General features: G+C 41.3%; 8 non-coding genes across 8 annotated transcripts; all 8 read right to left on the bottom strand.

Moving 5' to 3' along the window:
* Positions 1-1742: 1742 nt before the first annotated feature.
* trnar-acg lies at positions 1743-1815 on the bottom strand. The gene has a single exon. It is a non-coding gene; the product is annotated as a tRNA-Arg (tRNA).
* A 586-nt stretch (positions 1816-2401) lies between these two features.
* Positions 2402-2474, bottom strand: trnah-aug. Its single transcript has one exon. It is a non-coding gene; the product is annotated as a tRNA-His (tRNA).
* A 9782-nt stretch (positions 2475-12256) lies between these two features.
* Positions 12257-12329, bottom strand: trnah-aug. The gene has a single exon. It is a non-coding gene; the product is annotated as a tRNA-His (tRNA).
* A 3061-nt stretch (positions 12330-15390) lies between these two features.
* On the bottom strand, positions 15391-15462 carry trnae-uuc. Its single transcript has one exon. It is a non-coding gene; the product is annotated as a tRNA-Glu (tRNA).
* Positions 15463-15673: 211 nt separating this feature from the next.
* Positions 15674-15746, bottom strand: trnac-aca. The gene has a single exon. It is a non-coding gene; the product is annotated as a tRNA-Cys (tRNA).
* Positions 15747-16332: 586 nt separating this feature from the next.
* trnar-acg lies at positions 16333-16405 on the bottom strand. The gene has a single exon. It is a non-coding gene; the product is annotated as a tRNA-Arg (tRNA).
* A 2132-nt stretch (positions 16406-18537) lies between these two features.
* On the bottom strand, positions 18538-18609 carry trnae-uuc. The gene has a single exon. It is a non-coding gene; the product is annotated as a tRNA-Glu (tRNA).
* Positions 18610-20432: 1823 nt separating this feature from the next.
* On the bottom strand, positions 20433-20504 carry trnae-uuc. Its single transcript has one exon. It is a non-coding gene; the product is annotated as a tRNA-Glu (tRNA).
* Positions 20505-21934: the final 1430 nt, after the last annotated feature.

The following is a 21934-nucleotide window of genomic DNA, read 5'->3' as shown; positions in this document are numbered from 1 at the left end:
GCATCTGTTGTTACACAAGTGAGTACCTAACGACAAGATATTCTTCCCCATACCTGAGTGAACCCGGCCACCTGGGTGAAAACCATGAATCCTAACCACTAGACCATATGGGAAGACACATAATTAAAATACACATCACAGACAAATCTTTAAATGTTGACATTATGCCTGTTGGATTCAAAAGCTACATTTTTTTTCTCAGAGGTGATGGGGAATGTCCAGATGAATCCGTCTAAAATGTGTTTGAAGTGAGAACAGCCAGAAGCACTGAAAGGTATACAGTATCATTCCCAGCTTGATTTCAGTCAATTAAACAAATTATTGAGCAAGCCAGGAGTCGAACCTAGAATCTTCTGATCCGTAGTCAGAAACTTTATCCATAGCACCACTGGCCCTACATCTAAGCTTAAGTCAGGTCACAGCTAGACCAGTGTACACAGTCATAGTGTCTGTCAACAACAAGGTTCCTTGGTTTTCTGTTTCAGATGCATATCTTAATTTGATCCTCCTGTTGTTGCATGAATTTTACTGCAGAGCAAGAAATCCAGCCATGAAGTTTATTCAACGTTTAAAAAGCTTTGTATATACATAACATGTCACATTTCCTGTTGCTGAGAGAATATTGTTTTGTTGTGTGAAACTGCTGAATCTGTTGTTACACAAGTGGGTACCTAACAATAAGATGATCTTTCCCATACCGGGAGTTGAACCCTGGCCACCTGGGTGAAAACCAGAATCCTAACCGCTAGACCATATGGGAAAACACATACTTACTCCTTGTTTTTGGTTTCAGATGCATGTCTTAATTTGATCCTCCTGTTGTTGCATGAATTTTACTGCAGAGCAAGAAATGCAGCCATGAAGTTTATTCAACGTTTAAAAAGCTTTGTATAATTTGAATCTACATAACATGTACATTTCCTGTTGCTGAGGAATATTGTTGTGTTGTGAGAAACTCTGCATCTGTTGTTACACAAGTGCGTACCTAACGACAAGATATTCTTTCCCATCCGGGAGTTGAACCCTGGCCACCTGGGTGAAAACCAGAATCCCTGAAAAGAATCCTAACCGCTAGACCATATGGGAAGACAAAATACTTAAAATACACATCACAGACAAATCTTTAAATGTTGACATTATGCCTGTTTGATTTAAAAGCTACATCTTTTTAATACAGTATCATTCCCTGCTTGATTTCAGTCAATTAAATAAAGTATTGAGCCAGCCAGAGTCGAACCTAGAATCTTCTGATCCGTAGTCAGACACGTTATCCATTGCGCCACTGGCCCCACGTCTAAGCTGAAGTCAGGTCACAGCTAGAACAGTGTACACAGTCATGGCGTCTGTCAACAAAAAGGTTCCTTGGTTTTCTGTTTCAGATGCATATGTTAATTTGATCCTCCTGTTGTTGCATGAATTTACTGCAGAGCAAGAAATGCAGCCATGAAGTGTATTCAACGTTTAAAAAGCCTTGTATAATTTTAATCTACATAACAAGTCACATTTTCCTGTTGCTGAGGGAATATTGTTGTGTTGTGAGAAACTGCTGCATCTGTTGTTACACAAGTGGGTACCTAAAGAAAATATATTCTTTCCCATACCGGGAGTTGATCCCGGCCAGAGATGTTGGGGAATGTCCAGATGAAATCTGTCTAAAATGTGTTTGAAGTGAGAACAGCCAGAAGCACTGAAAGGTATACAGTATCATTCCCAGCTTGATTTCAGTCAATTAAATAAAGTATTGAGCCAGCCAGGAGTCGAACCTAGAATCTTCTGATCCGTAGTCAGACACGTTATCCATTGCGCCACTGGCCCCACGTCTAAGCTGAAGTCAGGTCACAGCTAGACCAGTGTACACAGTCATAGCGTCTCTCAACAACAAGGTTCCTTGGTTTTCTGTTTCAGATGCATATCTTAATTTGATCCTCCTGTTGTTGCATGAATTTTACTGCAGAGCAAGAAATCCAGCCATGAAGTGTATTCAACGTTTAAAAAGCTTTGTATAATTTGAATCTACATAACAAGTCACATTTCCTGTTGCTGAGGGAATATTGTTGTGTTGTGTGAAAACTGCTGCATCTGTTGTTACACAAGTGGGTACCTAACGAAAATATATTCTTTCCCATACCGTGAGTTGAACCCGGGCCACCTGGGTGAAAACCAGGAATCCTAACCGCTAGACCATATGGGTAGACACATACTTAAAATACACATCACAGACAAATCTTTAAATGTTGATATTATGCCTGTTGGATTCAAAAACTACATATTTTTTCTCAGAGATGTTGGGGAATGTCCAGATGAAATCTGTCTAAAATGTGTTTGAAGTGAGAACAGCCAGAAGCACTGAAAGGTATACAGTATCATTCCCAGCTTGATTTCAGTCAATTAAATAAAGTATTGAGCCAGCCAGGAGTCGAACCTAGAATCTTCTGATCCATAGTCAGACACATTATCCATTACGCCACTGGCCCCACGTCTAAGTTGAAGTCAGGTCACAGCTAGAACAGTGTACACAGTCATGGCGTCTGTCAACAAAAAAGGTTCCTTGGTTTTCTGTTTCAGATGCATATGTTAATTTGATCCTCCTGTTGTTGCATGAATTTTACTGCAGAGCAAGAAATGCAGCCATGAAGTGTATTCAACGTTTAAAAAGCCTTGTATAATTTTAATCTACATAAAAAGTCACATTTCCTGTTGCTGAGGGAATATTGTTGTGTTGTGAGAAACTGCTGCATCTGTTGTTACACAAGTGGGTACCTAAAGAAAATATATTCTTTCCCATACGGGAGTTGAACCCGGCCAGAGATGTTGGGGAATGTCCAGATGAAATCTGTCTAAAATGTGTTTGAAGTGAGAACAGCCAGAAGCACTGAAAGGTATACAGTATCATTCCCAGCTTGATTTCAGTCAATTAAATAAAGTATTGAGCCTGCCAGGAGTCGAACCTAGAATCTTCTGATGCGTAGTCAGAAACGTTATCCATTGCGCCACTGGCCACACGTCTAAGCTGAAGTCAGGTCACAGCTAGAACAGTGTACACAGTCATGGCGTCTGTCAACAAAAAGGTTCCTTGGTTTTCTGTTTCAGATGCATATCTTAATTTGATCCTCCTGTTGTTGCATGAATTTTACTGCAGAGCAAGAAATGCAGCCATGAAGTGTATTCAACGTTTAAAAAACGTTATATAATATGAATCTACATAACATGTCACATTTCCTGTTGCTGAGTGAATATTGTTGTGTTGTGTGAAAGTACTGCATCTCTTGTTACACAAGTGCGTACCCTAATGACAAGTTATTCTTTCCCATACCGGAAGTTGAACACGGGCCACCTGGGTGAAAACCAGAATCCTAACCGCTAGACCATATGGGAAGACACATACTTAAAATACACATCACAGACAAATCTTTAAATGTTGACATTATGCCTGTTTGATTTAAAAGCTACATCTTTTTTAATACAGTATCATTCCCTGCTTGATTTCAGTCAAATAAACAAAGTATTGAGCCAGCCAGGAGTCGACCTAGAATCTTCTGATCCGTATTCAGACACATTATCCATTGCGCCACTGGCCCCACGTCTAAGCTGAAGTCAGGTCACAGCTAGACCAGTGTACACAGTCTTGGCGTCTGTCAACAACAAGGTTCCTTTTTTTTCTGTTTCAGATGCATATCTTCATTTGATCCTCCTGTTGTTGCATGAATTTTACTGCAGAGCAAGAAATGCAGCCATGAAGTGTATTCAACGTTTAAATAAACTTATATAATTTGAATCTACATAACATGTCACATTTCCTGTTGCTGAGTGAATATTGTTGTGTGAAACTGCTGCATCTGTTGTTACACAAGTGGGTACCTAACGAAAAGATATTCTTTCCCATACCTGGAGTTGAACCCAGGCCACCTGGGTGAAAACCAGGAATCCTAACTTTTAGACCATATGGGAAGACATATACTTAAAATACACATCACAGACAAATCTTTAAATGTTGACATTATGCCTGTTGGATTCAAAAACTACATCTTTCTTCTCAGAGATGTTGGGGAATGTCCAGATGAAATCCGTCTAAAATGTGTTTGAAGTGAGAACAGCCAGAAGCACTGAAAGTTATACAGTATCATTCCCAGCTTGATTTCAGTCAATTAAATAAAATATTGACCCAGCCAGGAGTCGAACCTAGAATCTTCTGATCTGTAGTCAGACACATTATGCATTGCGCCACTGGCCCCACGTCTAAGCTGAAGTCAGGTCACAGCTAGACCTCATACCGGGAATTGAAACCTGGCCACCTGGGTGAAAACCAGGAATCCTTACCGCTGGACCATATGGGAAGAAACATACTTAAAATATACATCACAGTGAAATCTTTAAATGTTGACATTATGCCTGTATACAGTATCATTCCCAGCTTGATTTCAGTCAATTAAATAAAGTATTGAGCCAGCCAGGAGTCGAACCTAGAATCTTGTGATCCGTAGTCAGACACGTTATCCATTTCGCCACTGGCACCACGTCTAAGCTGACATCAGGTCACAGCTAGACCAGTGTACACAGTCATGGCATCTGTCAATAACAAGGTTCCTTGGTTTTCTGTTTCAGATGCATATCTTAATTTGATCCTCCTGTTGTTGCATGAATTTTACTGCAGAACAAGAAATCCAGCCATGAAGTTTATTCAACTTTTAAAAAGCTTTGTATAATTTGAATCTACATAACAAGTCACATTTCCTGTTGCTGAGGGAATCTTGTTGTGTTGTGAGAAACTGCTGCATCTGTTGTTACACAAGTGGGTACCTAACGAAAATATATTCTTTCCCATACCGGGAGTTGAACCCGGGCCACCTGGGTGAAAACCAGGAATCCTAACCGCTAGAACATATGGGAAGACACACTTAAAATATACATCACAGACAAATCTTTAAATGTTGACATTATGCCTGTTGGATTTAAAAGCGACATCTTTTTTTTCTCAGAGATGTTGGGGAATGTCCAGATGAAATCTGTCTAAAATGTGTTTGAAGTGAGAACAGCGAGAAGCACTGAAAGGTATACAGTATAATTCCCAGCTTGATTTCAGTCGATTAAACAAAGTATTGAGCCAGCCAGGAGTCAAAACTAGAATCTTCTTATCCGTATTCAGACACGTTATCCATTGCGCCACTGGCCCCATGTCTAAGCTTAAGTCAGGTCACAGCTAGACCAGTGTACACAGTCATAGCGTCTGTCAACAACAAGGTTCCTTGGTTTTCTGTTTCAGATGCATATGTTAATTTGATCCTCCTGTTGTTGCATGAATTTTACTGCAGAGCAAGAAATGCAGCCATGAAGTGTATTCAACGTTTAAAAAGCCTTGTATAATTTTAATCTACATAACAAGTCACATTTCCTGTTGCTGAGGGAATATTGTTGTGTTGTGAGAAACTGCTGCATCTGTTGTTACACAAGTGGGTACCTAATGACAAGATATCCTTTCCCATACCGGGAGTTGAACCCAGGACACCTGGGTGAAAACCAGGAATCCTAACCGCTAGACCATATGGGAAGACAAAATACTTAAAATACACATCACAGACAAATCTTTAAATGTTGACATTATGCCTGTTTGATTTAAAAGCTACATCTTTTTTTAATACAGTATCATTCCCTGCTTGATTTCAGTCAATTAAACAAAGTATTGAGCCAGCCAGGAGTCGAACCTAGAATCTTCTGATCCGTAGTCAGACACGTTATCCATTCAAATCAAATCAAATCAAATTTTATTTGTCACATACACATGGTTAGCAGATGTTAATGCGAGTGTAGCGAAATGCTTGTGCTTCTAGTTCCGACAATGCAGTGATAACCAACAAGTAATCTAACTAACAATTCCAAAACTACTGTCTTATACACAGTGTAAGGGGATAAGGAACATGTACATAAGGATATATTTACATTTACATTTACATTTAAGTCATTTAGCAGACGCTCTTATGAATGAGTGATGGTACAGAGCAGCATACAGTAGATGGTATCGAGTACAGTATATACATATGAGATGAGTGTGTAGACAAAGTAAACAAAGTGGCATAGTTAAAGTGGCTAGTGATACATGTGTTACATAAGGATGCAGTCGATGATGTAGAGTACAGTATATACATATGCATATGAGATGAATAATGTAGGGTAAGTAACATTATATAAGGTAGCATTGTTTAAAGTGGCTAGTGATATATTTACATCATTTCCCATCAATTCCCATTATTAAAATGGCTGGAGTTGGGTCAGTGTCAATGACAGTGTGTTGGCAGCAGCCACTCAATGTTAGTGGTGGCTGTTTAACAGTCTGATGGCCTTGAGATAGAAGCTGTTTTTCAGTCTCTCGGTCCCAGCTTTGATGCACCTGTACTGACCTCGCCTTCTGGATGATAGCGGGGTGAACAGGCAGTGGTTCGGGTGGTTGATGTCCTTGATGATCTTTATGGCCTTCCTGTAACAACGGGTGGTGTAGGTGTCCTGGAGGGCAGGTAGTTTGCCCCCGGTGATGCGTTGTGCAGTCCTCACTACCCTCTGGAGAGCCTTACGGTTGAGGGCGGAGTAGTTGCCGTACCAGGCGGCGATACAGCCCGCCAGGATGCTCTCGATTGTGCATCTGTAGAAGTTTGTGAGTGCTTTTGGTGACAAGCTGAATTTCTTCAGCCTCCTGAGGTTGAATAGGCGCTGCTGCGCCTTCTTCACGACGTTGTCAGTGTGAGTGGACCAATTCAGTTTGTCTGTGATGTGTATGCCGAGGAACTTAAAACTAGCTACCCTCTCCACTACTGTTCCATCGATGTGGATAGGGGGTGTTCCCTCTGCTGTTTCCTGAAGTCCACAATCATCTCCTTAGTTTTGTTGACGTTGAGTGTGAGGTTATTTTCCTGATACCACACTCCGAGGGCCCTCACCTCCTCCCTGTAGGCCGTCTCGTCGTTGTTGGTAATCAAGCCTACCACTGTTGTGTCGTCCGCAAACTTGATGATTGAGTTGGAGGCGTGCGTGGCCACGCAGTCGTGGGTGAACAGGGAGTACAGGAGAGGGCTCAGAACGCACCCTTGTGGGGCCCCCGTGTTGAGGATCAGCGGGGAGGAGATGTTGTTGCCTACCCTCACTGGCACCACGTCTAAGCCGATGTCAGGTCACAGCTAGACAAATGTACACAGTCATAGCGTCTGTCAACAACAAGGTTCCTTGGTTTTCTGTTTCAGATGCATATCTTAATTTGATCCTCCTGTTGTTGCATGAATTTTACTGCAGAGCAAGAAATGCAACCATGAAGTGTATTTAACGTTTAAAAGCATTGTATAATTTGAATCTACATAACATGTCACATTTCCTGATCGAATATTGTTGTGTTGTGAGAAACTGCTGCATCTGTTGTTACACAAGTGCGTACCTAACGACAAGATATTCTTTCCCATACCGGGAGTTGAACCCAGGCAACCTGGGTGAAAACCAGGAATCCTAACTGCTAGACCATATGGGAAGACACATACTTAAAATACACATCACAGACAAATCTTTAAATGTTGACATTATGCCTGTTGGATTTAAAAGCATCTGTTGTTACACAAGTGGATACCCTACGAAAATATATTCTTTCCCATACCGGGAGTTGAACCTGGGCCACCTGGGTGAAAACCAGGAATCCTAACCGCTAGACCATATGGGAAGACATATACTTAAAATACACATCACAGACAAATCTTTAAATGTTGACATCATGCCTGTTGGATTCAAAAACTACATCTTTTTTTCTCAGAGATGTTGGGGAATGTCCAGATGAAATCTGTCTAAAATGTGTTTGAAGTGAGAACAGCCAGAAGCACTGAAAGGTATACAGTATCATTCCCAGCTTGATTTCAGTCAATTAAACAAAGTATTGAGCCAGCCAGGAGTCGAACCTAGAATCTTCTGATCCGTAGTCAGACACGTTAGCCATTCAAATCAAATCAAATCAAATTTTATTTGTCACATACACATGGTTAGCAGATGTTAATGCGAGTGTAGCGAAATGCTTGTGCTTCTAGTTCCGACAATGCAGTGATAACCAACAAGTAATCTAACTAACAATTCCAAAACTACTGTCTTATACACAGTGTAAGGGGATAAGGAACATGTACATAAGGATATATGAATGAGTGATGGTACAGAGCAGCATACAGTAGATGGTATCGAGTACAGTATATACATATGAGATGAGTGTGTAGACAAAGTAAACAAAGTGGCATAGTTAAAGTGGCTAGTGATACATGTGTTACATAAGGATGCAGTCGATGATGTAGAGTACAGTATATACATATGCATATGAGATGAATAATGTAGGGTAAGTAACATTATATAAGGTAGCATTGTTTAAAGTGGCTAGTGATATATTTACATCATTTCCCATCAATTCCCATTATTAAAATGGCTGGAGTTGGGTCAGTGTCAATGACAGTGTGTTGGCAGCAGCCACTCAATGTTAGTGGTGGCTGTTTAACAGTCTGATGGCCTTGAGATAGAAGCTGTTTTTCAGTCTCTCGGTCCCAGCTTTGATGCACCTGTACTGACCTCGCCTTCTGGATGATAGCGGGGTGAACAGGCAGTGGTTCGGGTGGTTGATGTCCTTGATGATCTTTATGGCCTTCCTGTAACAACGGGTGGTGTAGGTGTCCTGGAGGGCAGGTAGTTTGCCCCGGTGATGCGTTGTGCAGTCCTCACTACCCTCTGGAGAGCCTTACGGTTGAGGGCGGAGTAGTTGCCGTACCAGGCGGCGATACAGCCCGCCAGGATGCTCTCGATTGTGCATCTGTAGAAGTTTGTGAGTGCTTTTGGTGACAAGCTGAATTTCTTCAGCCTCCTGAGGTTGAATAGGCGCTGCTGCGCCTTCTTCACGACGTTGTCAGTGTGAGTGGACCAATTCAGTTTGTCTGTGATGTGTATGCCGAGGAACTTAAAACTAGCTACCCTCTCCACTACTGTTCCATCGATGTGGATAGGGGGTGTTCCCTCTGCTGTTTCCTGAAGTCCACAATCATCTCCTTAGTTTTGTTGACGTTGAGTGTGAGGTTATTTTCCTGATACCACACTCCGAGGGCCCTCACCTCCTCCCTGTAGGCCGTCTCGTCGTTGTTGGTAATCAAGCCTACCACTGTTGTGTCGTCCGCAAACTTGATGATTGAGTTGGAGCGTGCGTGGCCACGCAGTCGTGGGTGAACAGGGAGTACAGGAGAGGGCTCAGAACGCACCCTTGTGGGGCCCCGTGTTGAGGATCAGCGGGGAGGAGATGTTGTTGCCTACCCTCACTGGCACCACGTCTAAGCCGATGTCAGGTCACAGCTAGACAAATGTACACAGTCATAGCGTCTGTCAACAACAAGGTTCCTTGGTTTTCTGTTTCAGATGCATATCTTAATTTGATCCTCCTGTTGTTGCATGAATTTTACTGCAGAGCAAGAAATGCAACCATGAAGTGTATTTAACGTTTAAAAAGCATTGTATAATTTGAATCTACATAACATGTCACATTTCCTGATCGAATATTGTTGTGTTGTGAGAAACTGCTGCATCTGTTGTTACACAAGTGCGTACCTAACGACAAGATATTCTTTCCCATACCGGGAGTTGAACCCAGGCAACCTGGGTGAAAACCAGGAATCCTAACTGCTAGACCATATGGGAAGACACATACTTAAAATACACATCACAGACAAATCTTTAAATGTTGACATTATGCCTGTTGGATTTAAAAGCATCTGTTGTTACACAAGTGGATACCCTACGAAAATATATTCTTTCCCATACCGGGAGTTGAACCTGGGCCACCTGGGTGAAAACCAGGAATCCTAACCGCTAGACCATATGGGAAGACATATACTTAAAATACACATCACAGACAAATCTTTAAATGTTGACATCATGCCTGTTGGATTCAAAAACTACATCTTTCTTCTCAGAGATGTTGGGGAATGTCCAGATGAAATCTGTCTAAAATGTGTTTGAAGTGAGAACAGCCAGAAGCACTGAAAGGTATACAGTATCATTCCCAGCTTGATTTCAGTCAATTAAACAAAGTATTGAGCCAGCCAGGAGTCGAACCTAGAATCTTCTGATCCGTAGTCAGACACGTTAGCCATTCAAATCAAATCAAATCAAATTTTATTTGTCACATACACATGGTTAGCAGATGTTAATGCGAGTGTAGCGAAATGCTTGTGCTTCTAGTTCCGACAATGCAGTGATAACCAACAAGTAATCTAACTAACAATTCCAAAACTACTGTCTTATACACAGTGTAAGGGGATAAGGAACATGTACATAAGGATATATGAATGAGTGATGGTACTGAGCAGCATACAGTAGATGGTATCGAGTACAGTATATACATATGAGATGAGTGTGTAGACAAAGTAAACAAAGTGGCATAGTTAAAGTGGCTAGTGATACATGTGTTACATAAGGATGCAGTCGATGATGTAGAGTACAGTATATACATATGCATATGAGATGAATAATGTAGGGTAAGTAACATTATATAAGGTAGCATTGTTTAAAGTGGCTAGTGATATATTTACATCATTTCCCATCAATTCCCATTATTAAAATGGCTGGAGTTGGGTCAGTGTCAATGACAGTGTGTTGGCAGCAGCCACTCAATGTTAGTGGTGGCTGTTTAACAGTCTGATGGCCTTGAGATAGAAGCTGTTTTTCAGTCTCTCGGTCCCAGCTTTGATGCACCTGTACTGACCTCGCCTTCTGGATGATAGCGGGGTGAACAGGCAGTGGTTCGGGTGGTTGATGTCCTTGATGATCTTTATGGCCTTCCTGTAACAACGGGTGGTGTAGGTGTCCTGGAGGGCAGGTAGTTTGCCCCCGGTGATGCGTTGTGCAGTCCTCACTACCCTCTGGAGAGCCTTACGGTTGAGGGCGGAGTAGTTGCCGTACCAGGCGGCGATACAGCCCGCCAGGATGCTCTCGATTGTGCATCTGTAGAAGTTTGTGAGTGCTTTTGGTGACAAGCTGAATTTCTTCAGCCTCCTGAGGTTGAATAGGCGCTGCTGCGCTTCTTCACGACGTTGTCAGTGTGAGTGGACCAATTCAGTTTGTCTGTGATGTGTATGCCGAGGAACTTAAAACTAGCTACCCTCTCCACTACTGTTCCATCGATGTGGATAGGGGGGTGTTCCCTCTGCTGTTTCCTGAAGTCCACAATCATCTCCTTAGTTTTGTTGACGTTGAGTGTGAGGTTATTTTCCTGATACCACACTCCGAGGGCCCTCACCTCCTCCCTGTAGGCCGTCTCGTCGTTGTTGGTAATCAAGCCTACCACTGTTGTGTCGTCCGCAAACTTGATGATTGAGTTGGAGGCGTGCGTGGCCACGCAGTCGTGGGTGAACAGGGAGTACAGGAGAGGGCTCAGAACGCACCCTTGTGGGGCCCCCGTGTTGAGGATCAGCGGGGAGGAGATGTTGTTGCCTACCCTCACTGGCACCACGTCTAAGCCGATGTCAGGTCACAGCTAGACAAATGTACACAGTCATAGCGTCTGTCAACAACAAGGTTCCTTGGTTTTCTGTTTCAGATGCATATCTTAATTTGATCCTCCTGTTGTTGCATGAATTTTACTGCAGAGCAAGAAATGCAACCATGAAGTGTATTTAACGTTTAAAAAGCATTGTATAATTTGAATCTACATAACATGTCACATTTCCTGATCGAATATTGTTGTGTTGTGAGAAACTGCTGCATCTGTTGTTACACAAGTGCGTACCTAACGACAAGATATTCTTTCCCATACCGGGAGTTGAACCCAGGCAACCTGGGTGAAAACCAGGAATCCTAACTGCTAGACCATATGGGAAGACACATACTTAAAATACACATCACAGACAAATCTTTAAATGTTGACATTATGCCTGTTGGATTTAAAAGCATCTGTTGTTACACAAGTGGATACCCTACGAAAATATATTCTTTCCCATACCGGGAGTTGAACCTGGGCCACCTGGTGAAAACCAGGAATCCTAACCGCTAGACCATATGGGAAGACATATACTTAAAATACACATCACAGACAAATCTTTAAATGTTGACATCATGCCTGTTGGATTCAAAAACTACATCTTTTTTTCTCAGAGATGTTGGGGAATGTCCAGATGAAATCTGTCTAAAATGTGTTTGAAGTGAGAACAGCCAGAAGCACTGAAAGGTATACAGTATCATTCCCAGCTTGATTTCAGTCAATTAAACAAAGTATTGAGCCAGCCAGGAGTCAAACCTAGAATCTTCTGATCCATAGTCAGACACGTTATCCATTGCGCCACTGGCCCCACATCTAAGCTGAAGTCAGGTCACAGCTAGACCAGTGTACACAGTCATAGCGTCTGTCAACAACAAGTTTCCTTGGTTTTCTGTTTAAGATGCATATCTTAATTTGATCCTCCTGTTGTTGCATGAATTTTACTGCAGAGCAAGAAATGCAGCCATGAAGTGTATTCAACGTTTAAAAAGACTTGTATAATTTGAATCTACATAACATGTCACATTTTCTGTTGCTGAGGGAATCTTGTTGTGTTGTGAGAAACTGCTGCATCTGTTGTTACACAAGTGGGTACCTAACGAAAATATATTCTTTCCCATACTGGGAGTTGAACCCGGGCCACCTGGGTGAAAACCAGGAATCCTAACCGCTGGACCATATGGGAAGACACATACTTAAAATACACATCACAGACAAATCTTTAAATGTTGACATTATGCCTGTTGGATTTAAAAGCTACATCTTTTTTTCTCAGAGATGTTGGGGAATGTCCAGATGAAATCCGTCTAAAATGTGTTTAAAGTGAGAACAGCCAGAAGCACTGAAAGGTATACAGTATCATTCCCAGCTTGATTTCAGTCAATGAAATAAAGTATTGAGCCAGCCAGGAGTTGAACCTAGAATCTTCTGATCCGTAGTCAGACACGTTATCCATTGCGCCACTGGCCCCAAGTCTAAGCTGAAGTCAGGTCACAGCTAGACCAGTGTACACAGTCATAGCGTTTCTCAACAACAAGGTTCCTTGGTTTTCTGTTTCAGATGCATATCTTAATTTGATCCTCCTGTTGTTGCATGAATTTTACTGCAGAGCAAGAAATGCAGCCATGAAGTGTATTCAACGTTTAAAAAACGTTATATAATATGAATCTACATAACATGTCACATTTCCTGTTGCTGAGTGAATATTGTTGTGTTGTGTGAAAGTACTGCATCTCTTGTTACACAAGTGCGTACCTAATGACAAGTTATTCTTTCCCATACCGGAAGTTGAACACGGGCCACCTGGGTGAAAACCAGGAATCCTAACCGCTAGACCATATGGGAAGACACATACTTAAAATACACATCACAGACAAATCTTTAAATGTTGACATTATGCCTGTTTGATTTAAAAGCTACATCTTTTTTAATACAGTATCATTCCCTGCTTGATTTCAGTCAATTAAACAAAGTATTGAGCCAGCCAGGAGTCGAACCTAGAATCTTCTGATCCGTAGTCAGACACGTTATCCATTCAAATCAAATCAAATCAAATGTTATTTGTCACATACACATGGTTAGCAGATGTTAATGAGAGTGTAGCGAAATGCTTGTGCTTCTAGTTCCGACAATGCAGTGATAACCAACAAGTAATCTAACTAACAATTCCAAAACTACTGTCTTATACACAGTGTAAGGGGATAAGGAACATGTACATAAGGATATATGAATGAGTGATGGTACAGAGCAGCATACAGTAGATGGTATCGAGTACAGTATATACATATGAGATGAGTGTGTAGACAAAGTAAACAAAGTGGCATAGTTAACGTGGCTAGTGATACATGTGTTACATAAGGATGCAGTCGATGATGTAGAGTACAGTATATACATATGCATATGAGATGAATAATGTAGGGTAAGTAACATTATATAAGGTAGCATTGTTTAAAGTGGCTAGTGATATATTTACATCATTTCCCATCAATTCCCATTATTAAAATGGCTGGAGTTGGGTCAGTGTCAATGACAGTGTGTTGGCAGCAGCCACTCAATGTTAGTGGTGGCTGTTTAACAGTCTGATGGCCTTGAGATAGAAGCTGTTTTTCAGTCTCTCGGTCCCAGCTTTGATGCACCTGTACTGACCTCGCCTTCTGGATGATAGCGGGGTGAACAGGCAGTGGTTCGGTTGGTTGATGTCCTTGATGATCTTTATGGCCTTCCTGTAACAACGGGTGGTGTAGGTGTCCTGGAGGGCAGGTAGTTTTCCCCGGTGATGCGTTGTGCAGTCCTCACTACCCTCTGGAGAGCCTTACGGTTGAGGGCGGAGCAGTTGCCGTACCAGGCAGTGATACAGCCCGCCAGGATGCTCTCGATTGTGCATCTGTAGAAGTTTGTGAGTGCTTTTGGTGACAAGCCGAATTTCTTCAGCCTCCTGAGGTTGAATAGGCGCTGCTGCGCCTTCTTCACGACGCTGTCAGTGTGAGTGGACCAATTCAGTTTGTCTGTGATGTGTATGCCGAGGAACTTAAAACTAGCTACCCTCTCCACTACTGTTCCATCGATGTGGATAGGGGGGTGTTCCCTCTGCTGTTTCCTGAAGTCCACAATCATCTCCTTAGTTTTGTTGACGTTGAGTGTGAGGTTATTTTCCTGACACCACACTCCGAGGGCCCTCACCTCCTCCCTGTAGGCCGTCTCGTCGTTGTTGGTAATCAAGCCTACCACTGTTGTGTCGTCCGCAAACTTGATGATTGAGTTGGAGCGTGCGTGGCCACGCAGTCGTGGGTGAAGAGGGAGTACAGGAGAGGGCTCAGAACGCACCCTTGTGGGGCCCCGTGTTCAGGATCAGCGGGGAGGAGATGTTGTTGCCTACCCTCACTGGCACCACGTCTAAGCTGAAGTCAGGTCACAGCTAGACAAATGTACACAGTCAAAAGCGTCTGTCAACAACAAGGTTCCTTGGTTTTCTGTTTCAGATGCATATCTTAATTTGATCCTCCTGTTGTTGCATGAATTTTACTGCAGAGCAAGAAATGCAACCATGAAGTGTATTTAACGTTTAAAAAGCCTTGTATAATTTGAATCTACATAACATGTCACATTTCCTGAGCGAATATTGTTGTGTTGTGAGAAACTGCTGCATCTGTTGTTACACAAGTGCGTACCTAACGACAAGATAATCTTTCCCATACCGGGAGTTGAACCCAGGCAACCTGGGTGAAAACCAGGAATCCTAACTGCTAGAACATATGGGAAGACACATACTTAAAATACACATCACAGACAAATCTTTAAATGTTGACATTATGCCTGTTGGATTTAAAAGCATCTGTTGTTACACAAGTGGATACCCTACGAAAATATATTCTTTCCCATACCGGGAGTTGAACCCGGGCCACCTGGGTGAAAACCAGGAATCCTAACCGCTAGACCATATGGGAAGACACATACTTAAAATACACATCACAGACAAATCTTTAAATGTTGACATCATGCCTGTTGGATTTAAAAGCTACATCTTTTTTTCTGAGAGATGTTGGGGAATGTCCAGATGAAATCCGTCTAAAATGTGTTTGAAGTGAGAACAGCCAGAAGCACTGAAAGGTTTACAGTATCATTCCCAGCTTGATTTCAGTCAATTAAATAAAGTAATGAGCCAGCCAGGAGTCGAACCTAGAATCTTCTGATCTGTAGTCAGACACGTTATCCATTGCGCCACTGGCCCCATGTCTAAGCTTAAGTCAGGTCACAGCTAGACCAGTGTACACAGTCATGGCGTCTGTCAACAACAAGGTTCCTTGGTTTTCTGTTTCAGATGCATATCTTAATTTGATCCTCCTGGTGTTGCATGAATTTTACTGCAGAGAAATAAATGCAGCCATGAAGTGTATTCAACGTTTAAAAAGCTTTGTATAATTTGAATCTACATAACAACTCACTTTTCCTGTTGCTGTGGGAATATTGTTGTGTTGTTAGAAAGTACTGCATCTGTTGTTACACAAGTGCATACCTAATGACAAGTTATTCTTTCCCATACCGGGAGTTGAACACGGGCCACCTGGGTGAAAACCAGGAATCCTAACCGCTAGACCATATGGGAAGACACATAATTAAAATACACATCACAGACAAATCTTTAAATGTTGACATTATGCCTGTTGGATTTAAAAGCTACATCTTTTTTTCTCAGAGATGTTGGGGAATGTCCAGATGAAATCCGTCTAAAATGTGTTTAAAGTGAGAACAGCCAGAAGCACTGAAAGGTATACAGTATCATTCCCAGCTTGATTTCAGTCAATTAAATAAAGTATTGAGCCAGCCAGGAGTCGAACCTAGAATCTTCTGATCCGTAGTCAGACACGTTATCCATTGCGCCACTGGCCCCACGCCTAAACTGAAGTCAGGTCACAGCTAGACCAGTGTACACAGTCATAGCGTCTGTCAAAAAAAAGGTTCCTTGGTTTTCATTTTCAGATGCATATCTTAATTTGATCCTCCTGTTGTTGCATGAATTTTACTGCAGAGCAAGAAATGCAGCCATGAAGTGTATTCATCGTTTAAAAAGCCTTGTATAATTTGAATCTACATGACATGTCACATTTGCTGTTGCTGAGGGAATATTGTTGTGTTTTGTGAAAGTACTGCATCTGTTGTTACACAAGTGCATACCTAATGACAAGTTATTCTTTCCCATACCGGGAGTTGAACCCGGGCCACCTGGGTGAAAACCAGGGATCCTAACCGCTAGACCATATGGGAAGACACATACTTGAAATACACATCACAGACAAATCTTTAAATGTTGACATTATGCCTGTTGGATTTAAAAGCTACATCTTTTTTTTCTCAGAGATGTTGGGGAATGTCCAGATGAAATCCGTCTAAAGTGTGTTTGAAGTGAGAACAGCCAGAAGCACTGAAAGGTATACAGTATCATTCCCTGCTTGATTTCAGTCAATTAAACAAAGTATTGAACCAGCCAGGAGTCGAACCTAGAATCTTCTGATTCATAGTCAGAAACCTTATCCAATGCTCCACTGGCCCCACGTCTAAGCTGAAGTCAGGTCAAAGCTAGACCAGTTTACACAGTCATGGCGTCTGTCAACAACAAGGTTCCTTGGTTTTCTGTTTCAGATGCATATCTTAATTTGATCCTCCTGTTGTTGCATGAATTTTACTGCAGAGCAAGAAATGCAGCCATGAAGTGTATTCAACGTTTAAAAAGAATTGTATAATTTGAATCTACATAACAAGTCACATTTCCTGTTGCTGAGGGAATATTGTTGTGTTGTGAGAAACTGCTGCATCTGTTGTTACACAAGTGGATACCCTACGAAAATATATTCTTTCCCATAACAGGAGTTGAACCCGGGCGAAAACCAGGAATCCTAACCGCTAGACCATATGGGAAGACACATACTGAAAAATACACATCACAGACAAATCTTTAAATGTTGACATTATGCCTGTTGGATTGAAAAGCGACATCTTTTTTTCTCAGAGATGTTGGGGAATGTCCAGATGATTTCGGTCAATTCAATAAATTGATTTTGGTCAATTCAATAAAGTATTGAGCCAGCCAGGAGTTGAACCTAGAATCTTCTTATCCATAGTCAGACACTTTATCCATTGCGCCACTGGCCAAACATTTAAGCTGAAGTCAGGTCACAGCTAGACCAGTGTAGCGTCTGTCAATAACAAGGTTCCTTGGTTTTCTGTTTCAGATGCATATCTTAATTTGATCCTCCTGTTGTTGCATGAATTTTACTGCAGAGCAAGAAATGCAGCCATGAAGTTTATTCAACGTTTAAAAAGCTTTGTATAATTTGAATATACATAACATGTCACATTTCTTGTTGCTGAGGGAATATTGTTGTGTTGTGTGAAACTGCTGCATCTGTTGTTACACAAGTGGGTACCTAACGAAAATATATTGTTTCCCATACCAGGAGTTGAACCCAGTCTACCTGGGTGAAAACCAGGAATCCTAACCGCTAGACCATATGGGAAGACACATACTTAAAATACACATCACAGACAAATCTTTAAATGTTGACATTATGCCTGTTTGATTTAAAAGCTACATCTTTTTTAATACAGTATCATTCCCTGCTTGATTTCAGTCAATTAAACAAAGTATTGAGACAGCCAGGAGTCGAACCTAGAATATTCTGATCCGTAATCAGACACGTTATCCATTGCGCCAGTGGCACCACGTCTAAGCTGAAGTCAGGTCACAGCTAGACCAGTGTACACAGTCATAGCGTTTCTCAAGAACAAGGTTCCTTGGTTTTCTGTTTCAGATGCATATGTTAATTTGATCCTCCTGTTGTTGCATGAATTTTACTGCAGAGCAAGAAATGCGGCCATGAAGTGTATTCAACGTTTAAAAAACGTTATATAATATGAATTTACATAACATGTCACATTTCCTGTTGCTGAGTGAATATTGTTGTGTTGTGTGAAAGTACTGCATCTGTTGTTACACAAGTGCGTACCTAATGACAAGTTATTCTTTCCCATACCGGGAGTTGAACCCGGGCCACCTGGGTGAAAACCAGGAATCCTAACCGCTAGACCATATGGGAAGACACATACTTAAAATACACATCACAGACAAATCTTTAAATGTTGACATCATGCCTGTTGGATTTAAAAGCTACATCTTTTTTTCTCAGAGATGTTGGGGAATGTCCAGATGAAATCCGGGTAAAATGTGTTTGAAGTGAGAACAGCCAGAAGCACTGAAAATACAGTATCATTCACAGCTTGATTTCAGTCAATTAAACAAAATATTGAGCAAGCCAGGAGTCGAACCTAGAATCTTCTGATCTGTAGTCAGACACGTTATCCATTGTGCAACTGTCCCCACGTCTAAAATGAAGTCAGGTCACAGCTAGACCAGTGTACACAGTCATAGCGTCTGTCAACAAAAAGGTTCCTTGGTTTTCTGTTTCAGATGCATATCTTAATTTGATCCTCCTGTTGTTGCATGAATTTTACTGCAGAGCAAGAAATGCAGCCATGAAGTGTATTCAACGTTTTAAAAAACTTATATAATTTGAATCTACATAACATGTCACATTTCCTGTTGATGAGGGAATATTTTTGTGTTGTGTGAAACTGCTGCATCTGTTGTTACACAAGTGGGTACCTAACGAAAATATATTCTTTCCCATACCGGGAGTCGAAACCGGGCCACCTGGGTGAAAACCAGGAATCCTAACTCTTAGACCATATGGGAAGAAATATACTTAAAATACACATCACAGACAAATCTTTAAATGTTGACATTATGCCTGTTGGATTCAAAAGCTACATCTTTTTTTTCTCAGAGATGTTGGGGAATGTCCAGATGAAATCCGTCTAAAATGTGTTTGAAGTGAGAACAGCCAGAAGCACTGAAAGGTATACAGTATCATTCCCAGCTTGATTTCAGTAAATTAAACAAAGTATTGACCAAGCCAGGAGTCGAACCTAGAATCTTCTGATCTGTAGTCAGACACATTATGCATTGTGCCACTGGCCCCACGTCTAAGCTGAAGTCAGGTCACAGCTAGACCAGTGTACACAGTCTTGGCGTCTGTCAACAACAAGGTTCCTCGGTTTTCTGTTTCAGATGCATATCTTAATTTGATCCTCCTGTTGTTGCATGAATTTTACTGCAGAGCAAGAAATGCAGCCATGAAGTGTATTCAACGTTTAAAAAGATTTGTATAATTTGAATCTACATAATAAGTCACATTTCATGTTGCTGAGGGAATATTGTTGTGTTGTGAGAAACTGCTGCATCTGTTGTTACACAAGTACGTACCTTACGACAAGATATTCTTTCCCATACCGGGAGTTGAACCCGGGCCACCTGGGTGAAAACCAGGTATCCTAACCACTATACCATATGGGTAGACACATACTTAAAATACACATCACAGACAAATCTTTAAATGTTGACATTATGCCTGTTTGATTTAAAAGCTACATCTTTTTTTAATACAGTATCATTCCCTGCTTGATTTCAGTCAATTAAACAAAGTATTGAGACAGCCAGAGTCGAACCTAGAATATTCTGATCCATAATCAGACACGTTATCCATTGCGCCAGTGGCACCACGTCTAAGCTGAAGTCAGGTCACAGCTAGACCAGTGTACACAGTCATAGCGTTTCTCAAGAACAAGGTTCCTTGGTTTTCTGTTTCAGATGCATATGTTAATTTGATCCTCCTGTTGTTGCATGAATTTTACTGCAGAGCAAGAAATGCAGCCATGAAGTGTATTCAACGTTTAAAAAACGTTATATAATATGAATTTACATAACATGTCACATTTCCTGTTGCTGAGTGAATATTGTTGTGTTGTGTGAAAGTACTGAATCTGTTGTTACACAAGTGCATACCTAATGACAAGTTATTCTTTCCCATACCGGGAGTTGAACCCGGGCCACCTGGGTGAAAACCAGGAATCCTAACCGCTAGACCATATGGGAAGACACATACTTAAAATACACATCACAGACAAATCTTTAAATGTTGACATCATGCCTGTTGGATTTAAAAGCTACATCTTTTTTTCTCAGAGATGTTGGGGAATGTCCAGATGAAATCCGTGTAAAATGTGTTTGAAGTGAGAACAGCCAGAAGCACTGAAAATACAGTATCATTCACAGCTTGATTTCAGTCAATTAAACAAAATATTGAGCAAGCCAGGAGTCGAACCTAGAATCTTCTGATCTGTAGTCAGACACGTTATCCATTGTGCAACTGGCCCCACGTCTAAAATGAAGTCAGGTCACAGCTAGACCAGTGTACACAGTCATAACGTCTGTCAACAAAAAGGTTCCTTGGTTTTCTGTTTCAGATGCATATCTTAATTTGATCCTCCTGTTGTTGCATGAATTTTACTGCAGAGCAAGAAATGCAGCCATGAAGTGTATTCAACGTTTAAAAAAACTTATATAATTTGAATCTACATAACATGTCACATTTCCTGTTGATGAGGGAATATTTTTGTGTTGTGTGAAACTGCTGCATCTGTTGTTACACAAGTGGGTACCTAACGAAAATATATTCTTTCCCATACCGGGAGTCGAACCCGGGCCACCTGGGTGAAAACCAGGAATCCTAACTCTTAGACCATATGGGAAGAAATATACTTAAAATACACATCACAGACAAATCTTTAAATGTTGACATTATGCCTGTTGGATTCAAAAGCTACATCTTTTTTTTCTCAGAGATGTTGGGGAATGTCCAGATGAAATCCGTCTAAAATGTGTTTGAAGTGAGAACAGCCAGAAGCACTGAAAGTTATACAGTATCATTCCCAGCTTGATTTCAGTCAATTAAATAAAGTATTGACCAAGCCAGGAGTCGAACCTAGAATCTTCTGATCCGTAGTCAGACACGTTATGCATTGCGCCACTGGCCCCACGTCTAAGCTGAAGTCAGGTCACAGCTAGACCAGTGTACACAGTCTTGGCGTCTGTCAACAACAAGGTTCCTCGGTTTTCTGTTTCAGATGCATATCTTAATTTGATCCTCCTGTTGTTGCATTAATTTTACTGCAGAGCAAGAAATGCAACCATTAAGTGAATTCAACGTTTAAAAAGCCTTGTATAATTTGAATCTACATGACATGTCACATTTCCTGTTGCTGAGGGAATATTGTTTTGTGAAACTGCTGCATCTGTTGTTACACAAGTGCGTACCTAACGACAAGTTATTCTTTCTTATACCGGGAGTTGAACCTAGGCCACCTGGGTGAAAACCAGGAATCCTATTCAACGTTTAAAAAGCCTTGTATAATTTGAATCTACATAACTTGTCACATTTCCTGTTGCTGAGGGAATATTGTTGTGTTGTGAGAAACTGCTGCATCTGTTGTTACACAAGTGGGTACATTACGAAAAGATATTCT

Source organism: Oncorhynchus gorbuscha, unplaced genomic scaffold (genome assembly GCF_021184085.1).
Source record: "Oncorhynchus gorbuscha isolate QuinsamMale2020 ecotype Even-year unplaced genomic scaffold, OgorEven_v1.0 Un_scaffold_1253, whole genome shotgun sequence".
Lineage (NCBI taxonomy): Eukaryota > Metazoa > Chordata > Actinopteri > Salmoniformes > Salmonidae > Oncorhynchus > Oncorhynchus gorbuscha.
This window is presented reverse-complemented; position numbering and strand designations above follow the sequence as displayed.